This window comes from Triticum urartu, chromosome 1A, assembly GCF_056163025.1.
Source record: "Triticum urartu cultivar PI428250 chromosome 1A, HENAU_Tu73, whole genome shotgun sequence".
Lineage (NCBI taxonomy): Eukaryota > Viridiplantae > Streptophyta > Magnoliopsida > Poales > Poaceae > Triticum > Triticum urartu.
Window position 1 is genome coordinate 319,406,200 of NC_141873.1, and position 12,042 is coordinate 319,418,241.

Consider the following 12,042-nt stretch of genomic DNA (forward strand, 5'->3'; position numbering starts at 1 on the left):
TTCGTCCCAAAAGGTTGCTTCTTATTTTTTTCTCGATGAAAGACTTCATATAGGAGAAGATGGTCATCGGAGAGCCACTAGGGGGCCCACGAGGTAGGGGGGGCGCCCCCCACCCTCGTGAGAAGGGTGTGGGCCCCCTGGTCTTCATCTTTGGCGAGGATTTTTCATTATTTATTATAAGGTGTTCTATGGAGTTTCAGGACTTTTGGAGTTGTGCAGAATAGGTCTCTAATATTTGCTCGCAGAATAGGTCTCTAATATTTGCTCCTTTTCCAGCCCAGAATTCCAACTGCCAGCATTCTCCCTCCTTATGTAAACCTTGTAAAATAAGAGAGAATAGCCATAAGTATTGTGATATAATGTGAAATAACAGCCCATAATGCAATAAATATTAATATAAAAGCATGATGCAAAATGGACGTATCACTTATCTCCTTGCATGGTTCCCTTATGGCTATCATTTATTTGATTACATCTCGCGGCATCCCGCGCTGCTAACCAATCTCCTGTTTACCCCATGGCGAAAACTCCACATACTGGCACGACGCTTGTGCTCGGGTCCGTCCCTGCAACGCTGATAAATCTGAGAGATCGAGCTCTGACTTGCGGCCCGCTCCGCACACGTCACCTCATCAGGTCCTTAGTGCCTTCGTCTTCTTGTGGAGCAATCAGCGACTGGCTAACAGCGTGACCATGGGCTATGCTCTCTCTCTGACTAACCTGCAGGAACCTCCCGAGGATGACAGTGGGTGGTAACGTAGGCTCCTTTTTTCCCATGCAATTCGCTTGCGCGTTAAAGGGGGGCACCTAAGCATCGCGCCTCAGGAGCCCTTACTGGCTCTCCAGCCCTCACCCCCTGGCCTTGACCATGGCATAGCAACTTGGCATACTAGCGGTGGCTGAGCTCGCTCGAGGGCCGGGACCCGAGGATGTAGAGCACATGGAAGAGCGTGGTAAAGAAGGGAAAGCTTGCAAGAACCTAACCCGGCTACACTATGGCCATTGACACACGAGCCTGACACAACACAAGGAATAGACTCTGGACCGCTAAGATAAGTTTCGCACACGGGTCAGCCAAGCGTTGCAGCATAGGATTCCCGTCTCTTGCAACCTTGCTACGGCGATGCCGCCTTCCTTTCCCATCCTAGGTAGTTGCTTGCGCGCTAAAGGGGACCTCTTGAGCATGCACCTCAGGAGCTCTTACTGGACCTCAGACCGCTCACCTCCTGGCCTTGACCACGACATCGCGACCTAGCATACCAGCGACGACTTCAGCCTACCTGGGGACTGGGACCTGTCGGCGTAGAGCACCAAGCTACTACAAGGTTGGAAAGGGGGGACTGAGCCGAAGCAGGACATGCAGTCGTACATCTTCATAATAAGGACAATATTAACCAAAGGGCGCTACAGATCCTTTACACGCCCCCATGGGGTTCATCTCGATTCCTCGCAAGGAACAAAAGAAGAAGGTTTCTAGGCGCCCTATCTCCAAGCGTCAACGCCACCAATGCCATCATCAACAGTGGGCCACAGGAGGCCGATGCCAACCCCATCCAGATCAACAACGGCGGCGGGCAGACGCCGCAGCCGTGCTCCGGGCACGGCGAGAGCTCGGGGGCACCTAGCTGTCGTCGCTCATCTCCGGAGTCTCATCGGGCTCGGGAGAGTCGCTGGACTCCCAAGGACCATCGCTGCTTTTGGAGGAACTGCTAGCTAGGCCAGCGGCAGGCCCGGCTCCTGCCGCTGTGCCGTCTTGATGACCCCTCCAGGGAAGCACTCCAGGCGTCGGCCTTCCTCGTCAAAGAACTTGAAGAACATCGTGGAGGCACCGTTGTATTCAAAGTGGATGGCGAGGGCGCCCTCTGCACGGCAAACTCGGGCGACCTCACCCCATCCGCGGGTCATGAAGATCTTGCCCGGGGATGTCGGCATTCTGGGAACGGGGGTCCCCAGACCTGCCTGCCTGCGGCCCACAGCATGGCTCCATCAACGGCCCTGTACGTCCCATCTTCACCACCAAGCACTCAAGACCCTCGCAAGGGGCCAAGCCTCACGAGGCGGATGACGCAAGACCTACTCAGGGGCGGCCTCGCCAGGCTGGTTCGTGAGGGGCGGAGAGATCAAGGCAAGGGACACCTCGCGAGGTTCCTGTGACACAGGCCATGACGACTGGAGCTAGGCGGGCGCCGCGCGGGCGCCAGTGCACGCAGTGTCCTCATTTCCTCTTTGGTGCTAAAAGGGCAAGCGCAGGCAAGGAGTCCCGAGGCATCAGGCAAAGGTTTCCATATCGGTGCAACAAGACCAAGACCAGCAGGACGGAGGTCACCGTGGAGCCCAAAATGGCGTCACCACCAGAGCCTTTGGCAGACGAAGACTACTTTTGTCAGGATAGCTTGTACTAGTTGCCCCCCTTTAAATTGGCCATTGTGGGATCCCTTCCCACCTAATATTTGGGAAGAGGACTTGGGCCTCTATATATAGGACTAGCCACCACCATAGAAAGGGACCGGCCCATCTAGAGAGAATCCCCGACCACACTCACCAAGCACAAGAGCACCTCTCCTCAGGAGGCTGTTCTTCCCCTATAACAGTTCATCCTCAACCCAAGAGGTGTTGGAAATATGCCCTAGAGGCAATAATAAATTAGTTATTATTATATCATATTTCATTGTTCATGATAATCGTTTATTATCCATGCTAGAATTGTATTGATAGGAAACTCAGATACATGTGTGGATACATAAACAACACCATGTCCCTAGTAAGCCTCTAGTTGACTAGCTCGTTGATCAATAGATGGTTACGGTTTCCTGACCATGGACATTGGATGTTGTTGACAACGGGATCACATCATTAGGAGAATGATGTGATGGACAAGACCCAATCCTAAGCCTAGCACAAAGATCGTGTAGTTTGTATGCTAAAGCTTTTCTATTGTCAAGTATCATTTCCTTAGACCATGAGATTGTGCAACTCCCGGATACCGTAGGAGTGCTTTCGGTGTGCCAAACATCACAACGTAACTGGGTGGCTATAAAGGTACACTACAGGTATCTCCAAAAGTGTCTGTTGGGTTGGCACGAATCGAGACTGGGATTTGTCACTCCGTGTAAACGGAGAGGTATCTCTGGGCCCACTCGGTAGGACATCATCATAATGTGCACAATGTGATAAAGGAGTTGATCACGAGATGATGTGTTATGGAACGAGTAAAGAGACTTGCCGATAACGAGATTGAATAAGGTATCGGGATACCGGCGATCGAATCTCGGGCAAGTATCGTACCGCTGGACAAGGGGAATTGAATACGGGATTGATTGAATCCTCGACATCGTTGTTCATCCGATGAGATCATCGTGGAGCATGTGGGAGCCAACATGGGTATCCAGATCCCGCTGTTGGTTATTGACCGGAGAGTTGTCTCGGCCATGTCTGCATGACTCCCGAGCCCGTAGGGTCTACACACTTAAGGTTCGATGACGCTAGGGTTATAGGGAAAGTATGTACGTGGTTACCAAATGTTTTTCGGAGTCCCGTATGAGATCCCGGACGTCATGAGGAGTTCCGGAATGGTCCGAAGGTAAAGATTGATATATAGGAAGTATGGTTTTGGCCACCGGAAGTGTTCCGAGCATCACCGGTAGTGTACCAGGACCACCGGAGGGGTCCGGGGGTCCACCGGGAGGGGCCACGGGCCCCGGAGGCATACATGGGCCAAGTGTGAGAAGGGACCAGCCCCTAGGTGGGCTGGGGCGCCTCCCCACCAAGGCCCATGCACCTAGAGAGAAGAGGGGGCAAACCCTAAGGGCAGATGGGCCCTAAGGCCCATGCCTGGTGCGCCTCCCTCTCCCCCCACTTGGCCGCCACCCCAGATGGGGATTGGGGCTGCCGCCACCCCTAGGGTGGAAACCCTAGGTGGGGGCGCAGCCCTCCCTCTTCCCCTATATATAGTGGAGGCAAAGGGGCAGCCCAATACATGAAGTCCTTCCCCTGTTGGTGCAGCCGTACCCCTCTTCCTCCTCGTCTCTCGCAGTGCTTGGCGAAGCCCTGCTGGAGTCCCGCGCTCCTCCACCACCACCACGCCGTCGTGCTGCTGCTGGATGGAGTCTTCCCCAACCTCTCCTTCTCCCCTTGCTGGATCAAGGCGTAGGAGACGTCACCGGGCTGTACGTGTGTTGAACGCGGAGGTGCCGTCCGTTCGGCACGGATCATCGGTGATTTGGATCACGACGAGTACGACTCCATCAACCCCGTTCACTTGAACGCTTCCGCTTAGCGATCTACAAGGGTATGTAGATGCACTCTCCTTTCCCTCATTCCTAGATTACTCCATAGATTGATCTTGGTGATGCGTAGAAAATTTTGAATTTCTGCTACGTTCCCCAACAAGAGGCAATCCACCACCCCACACTAGAGTAGGGTATTACACCACATCGGTGGCCCAAACCAGTATAAACTCTTGTGTCTCTTGTTCTTAGGGTTCGTTGAGCTAGGCCGTGAGATCATGACGTGTGTGAGCTAGAGAGGGGGAGAGATCTTCGTGCGCACCCCAGTCTTTGAACCTCAAGGGTTTTGCCGGAACCCGAAATCCGACATTTGGCGCGCCAGGTAGGGGTGGGCCGAAGCTTTCCCCTGACGCCGCTCCGACCGGCTCTCATGGACGCGGCCGCTTCTCCGACTGGATCGACAGGCGCCCTCCACAGCATCGTGGGGCTCAGGGCCTTCACCCCCGCCTTGGGGCGGGTGCGGTGGCCGCACAAGTTCAAGCCAGAGATGTCGACCCGTTACGATGGTGCAGCGGATCCGGCAGCCTTCCTGCTGGCGTACGAGGAGGCCGTCCTAGAGGCCGGGGCAATTGTAAAGTCATGGCCAACTGGCTCCCAATGGCCCTCGCTGGCATGCCGCGCGCCTAGCTCTTCCATCTGCCAGAATCTTCCGTGGCCTCCTGGGGGAGCTGCTTGACCTCTTCATCGCGCGCTTCAGGGGACCAGCACCCCCCGTTGTCGCGGCTCTCCTCGGTGGCTCGCAGGCGCCGCCCTTGGACCGACACACCAAGTCGTTCTTTCGCCAGATCAGCGCCACCACCGCGCGGTAGGGGGCACCCTCGGGTTGGGTGGCGCCCAAGGCTGACCTGACCTTCGACTCGAGGGATCACCCAATCACCACCGTTGGTTCGGGCGTGCTCCCGATGCTTTGCACGCCCACCATCTACAGCGTGGCCGTCACCAAGACCCTCATCGACAGCGGCGCCGACCTCAACGTGCTCTCCGTGGAGGCTTTTAGTCTCCTTCACGTGCCGCTAGAACAGCTCTACCCCAGCAAGCCCTTCTCCGGAGTCGGCAGCGGCTCCTCCAACCCCCTGGGGCAGATCCGTCTCCCCGTGACCTTCAGCACACGTGACAACTACCGCACCGAGCTAATCGACTTCGACATCACCCGCATCGGCTTACCGTACAACGCCATCCTCGGGTATCCGGCGCTGGCCCAGTTCATGGCAGCTACCCATCCTGCCTACAACCTCATGAAGATGCCAGGAAGCAAGGGCGTCCTTACCATTGCCGAAGACGCCAAGGAAGCCTTGGCGGCCCTCAGACTCGCCTTCAGGGCCACGACGGGGGCTTGCCCGACCAACAAGGCCGTGCCCAAGACCAAGGGCGCTGTGCCGACCAAGAAGAAGCAGTTATTCACTCAAGGTCAAGCCAAGACGAAGCAGATACCGGTCGACATGGACGGGGCCTCTGGTGCTACCTTTACCATAGGCGCCGATCTCGCCCCAGATCAAGAAAGGGAGTTGGTGAACTCCTTGCGGGGGAACAAGGAGGTATTCTCTTGGGAGCCCAAGCAGCTGGTTTGGTCCCGAGAAGAGTGATTGAGCACCATATGAGGGTATGCCCCAACATGCCCCTGTGAAGCAGAGGGTGAGGCGACAGTCCATGAAGAAGCAGTCCTTCATCGTTCAGGAAACCCGCAAGCTGGAGGCAGCGGGTGTCATTCATGAGGTCCGGTACCCGGAGTGGCTGGCGAACCCGGTCGACGTGCCGAAGAAAGGAGGGAAGGAGCACATGTGTGTCGACTTCACCAACCTCAACAAGGCTTGCCCTCAAGACCCATTCCCGCTGCCGCGCATCGACCAGATTGTTGACTCCACCGCCGAGTGTGATCTGCTATGTTTCCTGGATGCGTTCTCCGGATACCACCAGATCAAGATGGCGGTGGAAGATGTGAAGAAAACAGCTTTCTTGACCCCATGTGGGGTATACTGCTACACTTGGATGCCATTCGGACCGCGCAACGCAGGAGCGACCTTTCAGTGACTGATGCACATCGCCTTGGGGCGGCAGCTCGGGAGAAACGCCGAGGCCTATGTCGACGACATTGTGGTGAAGTATCGGGAGGCAAGAATTTTGATTCAGGACCTGGAGGAAACCTTCGTGAGCCTGCGCCAGGTGGATTTGCGGCTCAACCTGGAGAAGTGTGTGTTTGGTGTTTCTTCCGGCAAGCTGCTGGGCTTCCTCGTGTCCCACAGGGGGATCGAGGCCAACCCGGAGAAGGTCAAGGCAATCGAAGACATGAGCCCACCACAAAACCTCAAGGAGATGCAGAAGCTTGCAGGCTGCGTGACTTCGCTGGGGTGCTTCATCTCCAAATTAGGGGAGCGCGCCTTGCCGTTCTTCAAGATGATGAATAAGAAGGGTCCGTTCGAGTGGACCCCCGAGGCCGACCTGGCATTTCAAGACCTCAAGAGATACATGACCAGCCCACCGGTGATGGTGGCGCCTCGTCCTCTCGAGCCCTTGGTACTCTACCTGTCTGCCACACCCTACTCCGCCAGCGCGGTGCTAGTGGCCCTCGGAGAGGAGCCTCGGGTCAAGGGCCCACAAAATGCAGCCACCAAGCCGGATGAGGTAGCACAACACCAAGGCGACGCTCCTGAGACAGCGGCAGCTTCGGCTAGTCATCAAGCCCCTGAAGCTCGGAACCCACAGGAAACACCTCAGTCCCCGGGAGCCAAAAACTCCGTCAGCTCTCCCGCCCTCATCGAGCGCCCAGTATACTTCATCAGCACAGTGCTACGAGATGCAAGAGCACGATACCCCATGCTTCAGAAGCTCTTGCTCGCGCTCCTGGTGGCCTCGCGCAAGCTGCGTCACTACTTCCAGGGTCACCCCATCAAGGTTGTCTCAGCTTACCCGTTGGAGAGAGTGCTTAGAAGCCCCAATGCTGTGGGAAGAGTTGCCGAATGGAACATCAAGCTGCAAGCATTTGACCGGGAGTTCAGGACAACCAGGGTCGTCAAGGGGGCTGCACTCGCCGACTTTGTGGCTGAATGGACCGACACCCCAGAGCTCGAAGTAGGCGAGAACCGAACCCTCTCGCCAGGAAGTGAAGCGTCGGATGGCTGGGTCATGTACTTTGGTGGGGCGTTCGCACGCCAGGGCACGGGGGTTGGAGCGGTGCTCATCTCGCCCACTAAGGACAAACTCTACTATGTCGTGCAGCTCTGCTTCCAGCGGGGCAAGAAGGTCTCCAACAACATCACAGAGTACGAGGGCCTCATCGCCAGCCTCAAGGCTGCGGTGGCCCTGGGGGTGAAACGCCTCACCATCAAGGGAGACTCGCAGCTCCTCGTTAACTTCTCCAACAAGGTGTATGAGCCAAAGGATGATCACATGGAGGCATACCTCGCGGAGGTACGCAAAATGGAGAAGCAGTTCCTTGGCCTGGAGCTACAATATGTGCCCCGTGGCACCAACAAGGAGGCCAACGACATCGCCAAAAGAGCATCCAAGCGGCAACCCCAAGAGCCCGACGTCTTCGAGGAGCGGCTCTTCAAGCCTTCGGCAGCACCTCCACCTACGGAGCCATCGCCACCTCAGGAGGAACTCCCCCAGCCACCAGCCTCGGGAGCCCCTGCCTGCGGCCCGACCTCAGGAGCGCGCCTCCTCTTAGCGCTCGAGCCTCAGGAGGGGTGCTGGATTGAGGAGTTCAAGGTGTATCTAACGCAAGGCACATTGCCGGAGAAGGAAGAAGACGTGGAGCGTGTGGCCCGGCAGGCTACAGCGTACTGCATTCAGGATGGTGAGCTATACAGGAAGCGGCCAAATGATGTTTCTCTATGATGCATTCCCAGGGAACAGGGGAATGAGTTGCTCGCTGACATACATGGCGGAGACTGCGGGCACCACTCGTCGTCGCGCGCCCTAGTCGGCAAGGCTTTCCGCAGCTGGTTCTACTGGCCCACGGCACTCAACGACGCGGCCGAGCTGGTGAAATCCTATGAGGCCTGTCAATTCCACGCCAAGCAGATCCACCAGCGGGCTCAGGGCTGCCGGACTCTCCCGCTCTCATGGCTGTTCGCGGTCTAGGGGTTGGATATCCTGGGCCCATTCCCTCGAGCACCTGGAGGTTACCGCTACCTCTACGTCGCCATCGACAAATTCACCAAGTGGGCGGAAGCGAAAGCCGTCCGCACCATCCTAGCCGGGTCAGCGGTCAAGTTCGTCAAGGGCCTCGTAAGCCGATTTGGGTTCCCTAATCGTATCATCACCGACAACGGCTCACAGTTCACTAGCAATCTCTTCAAAACATATTGTGCTAACCTTGGAACGCAGATCTGTTACACCTTCGTGGTGCACCCCAGGAGCAACGGCCAGGCCGAACGCCCCAACGCGGAAGTCCTGAGGGGTCTCAAGACTAGGACCTTCAAGAAGAAGCTTGAGGCCTGCGGCAGGGGTTGGCACGACGAGCTCCAGTCTGTGTTGTGGTCCATCTACACCACCGCCACTAGGACGACAGGCGAGACCCCGTTCTTCCTCGTCTACGGAGTAGAAGCGGTTCTCCAAAACGAGGTCAGGCATCGCTCCGCGTGGGTCCTGGCATTCGATGAAGCACAGCACGATGCCATGCGGGGGATGGACCTCGTGCTGGGGAGGAATGCCGCCGTGAAACCTCGCTCCAAGCTGCGAGGTACCAGTAGGTGCTGCGATGGTACCACTGCCGCAGCGTCTGCTCCACGACGCTCGAGGTGGGTGATCTTGTCCTGAGGCAGGTGCTCTCCAGGGAAGGGCTGCACAAGCTCTCACCCATGTGGGAGGGCCCGTTTAGGGTTGCCCACGTCTCCAGGCCTGGCGCCGCGCGCCTGGAGACGCAGGACGGGATCCCCATCCAGAACGACTGGAACATCATGCACCTCTGGAGGTTCTACCCGTGAAGCAAGGCCCGGTGCCTGTGAAGATCTCCACTCGTGACACTCTCATGTAATAATGGGTGGGGCTGTACACACCCCGGAGTCTCAAGAGTGCCACCCTCGGGCCTCGGGGGCTCCCTCCCACATCTTAGTGGCAGCACTTAGCTTTGCGCTGGTGAGAAGACAAGAAGACTAGGCTAGGTGCCGGACGCGGATTTTCATTTGCTTTCCGCAGTTGGCTAGCCCCTTTTTTAGTGAGAATTTGCTTTCTGGTGTTCCTTGCTGGCCAGGTTGCATTGCCTTTTGCCTCCTTTTCTCCTCTCGGTTCCTCGTTTTTCACCCATACTGTCCCTCGCATGCCCCGCGAGGGGGCTGGACAGGCGCCCTCATGAGCGTTTTCGCGCCCTTGTGAGCGTTTTCGTTTTCCTGTATTTTGCAAGGCACCCTCGCTCGAGTTCGCAAGCTCGCGCACCCCTCTCAATTCGTGCCCCCCGGGTACCGTGATACGAAGCACTAGGTCATGACCGACAGTGGCTGCGACCAGGATTCAGAAGGACAAGAATTTCCTAGCGAACTTTTGCAGTTCTCAGACGCCTTCTGAGCACAACAGGCCTCGCCGGGCATTGGGGAACGCACATCGGTGAAAACTACTTTAGGAGCACCAAGCTAAGTTATTCCTATGCGCATACATAAAATGTGATGCTGCAACATAGCACAAGAATGATAAACATAGCACAGCCACTTAGAAATCATAATTGTTGCATGCCCCAGCGGGGCCCCATACTTGTCTCTCTCTTAATGCAGGAAGCAAAGGAAGAACGAAACAAAAGAGGAACGTGCTCCCACGGCAAGTCACGAGGACGGCCCCGTGGCGCTCTCCTGAGCTCAGCCAGACCCCTCCTCGCGCTTCACTGAAGCGCGGTGACGAGATGACTCGCTGCCACCTTCGAAGCAGGCGCGGCGGTGTGGCGGTTGGTCATAGCCGCCGCTGCTGGAGCTGTCGCCGGAAGAGGAGTCGTCGTAGCTGGATGAGCCATGGCCGGCGCCGAGGGTGAACCCGCCTTCACTCTCGTCACGGCCGTTGCCGAGGCCGAGCACCTCACCGCCGTCGTTGTCCTCGGGGCAACACCCGACGCAACGGCCATCTTCCCCGAACACCCTCACATAGAGGGTCGCGTTGCCATCGTACTTGAAGTGGAGGGAGCACCGCCGGCCCAGGCCGCGCACGCGGGCAAATGTCTGCCAGCCGCGGGCCAGGACTGCGTTGCCTGTGGTGGAGACCTCGACCGCGAACCACGAAGCCTTGCTGAGGGAGTCCTGGATTAGGGGGTCTCCGGACAGCCGGACTATATCCTCTGGCCGGACTGTTGGACTATGAAGATACAAGATTGAAGACTTCGTCTCGTGTCCGGATGGGACTCTCCTTGGCGTGGAAGGCAAGCTAGGCAATACGGATATGTATATCTCCTCCTTTGTAACCAACCTTGTGTAACCCTAGCTCCCTCCGGTGTCTATCTAAACCGGAGGGTTTTAGTCCGTAGGACAACATACAATCATACCATAGGCTAGCTTCTAGGGTTTAGCCTCTCCGATCTCATGGTAGATCAACTCTTGTACTACTCATATTATCAAGAATAATCAAGCAAGACGTAGGGTTTTACCTCCATCAAGAGGGCCCGAACCTGGGTAAAACATCGTGTCCCCTGCCTCCTATTACCATCCGCCTTAGACGCACAGTTCGGGACCCACTACCCGAAATCCGCTGGTTTTGACACCGACATTGGTGCTTTCATTGAGAGTTCCTCTATGTAGTCATCATTAGGCTTGATGGCTCCTTCAATCATCGATAGCGATGCAGTCCACGGTGAGACTTTTCTCCCCGGAAAAATCTTTGTATTCGGCGGCTTCGCACTACGGGCCAACTCGCTTGGCCATCTGGAGTAGATCGAGAGTTACGCCCCTGGCCACCAGGTCAGGTTTGGAAGCTTAAACTACACGGCCGATATCCGCGGAGACTTGATCTTCGACGGATTCGAGCCCCTGCCTAGTGCACCACATGGTCACGATGAGCATGATTTAGGTCTGCCATCGGACAGTGTTCAGGAGATCGCGTCGGCAACCGCTCCGACCCTCAATTAGGAGCTAGTTGCGCCATCCATGGACGGGTGGATTAACCCCGCCACGGAGGCCGTATCCTCAGCGGCGATCGAGCTGAGTATCGACCTTACCCTTCACGAGAGCCGTGATGTCAAGCTGCCGGATCCTTCCCCGGCCACGGACTCCGAACCGCATGCGCCCGTGCCTATCGAATCTGACTGGGCACCGATCATGGAGTTTACCTCCGCGGATATCTTTCAGCACTCGCCCTTCGGAGACATACTGAACTCATTAAGGTCTCTCTCCTTGTCAGGAGAGTCCTGGCCAAACTATGTCCGCCAGGATTGGGATGCAGATCACGAAGAAATTCGCCGCCCACCCACCACCCACTTAGTAGCCACTGTCGACGATTTAACCGACATGCTCGACTTTGACTCCGAAGACATCGACGGCATGGACGACGATGCAGGAGGCGAACAAGAACCACGGCCCATAGGGCACTGGACAGCCACCTCGTCATATGACATATATATGGTGGACACACCCAAAGAAGGCAATGGCAACGGGACAGCGGAGCATGACCCCTCCAAGAAGCAACCCAAGCGCCGACGTCAGCGGCGCTGCTCTAAGTCTCGCCAAAGCAAAAACGGTGACACCGGCACAGGAGATAATAGCACTCCGGACAGTGCCGAAGATGACAACAATCCCCTCCAGCAAGATTTAGGGCAGGAGGATGGAGAAGCCAGCCCTCCCGAGAG

At 56.6% G+C, this 12,042-nt stretch overlaps 1 pseudogene; it reads left to right on the forward strand.

The window, feature by feature from the left end:
- Positions 1-8,912: 8,912 nt before the first annotated feature.
- Positions 8,913-12,042, forward strand: part of LOC147991053 (uncharacterized) — a 45,603-nt pseudogene continuing 42,473 nt past the window's right edge.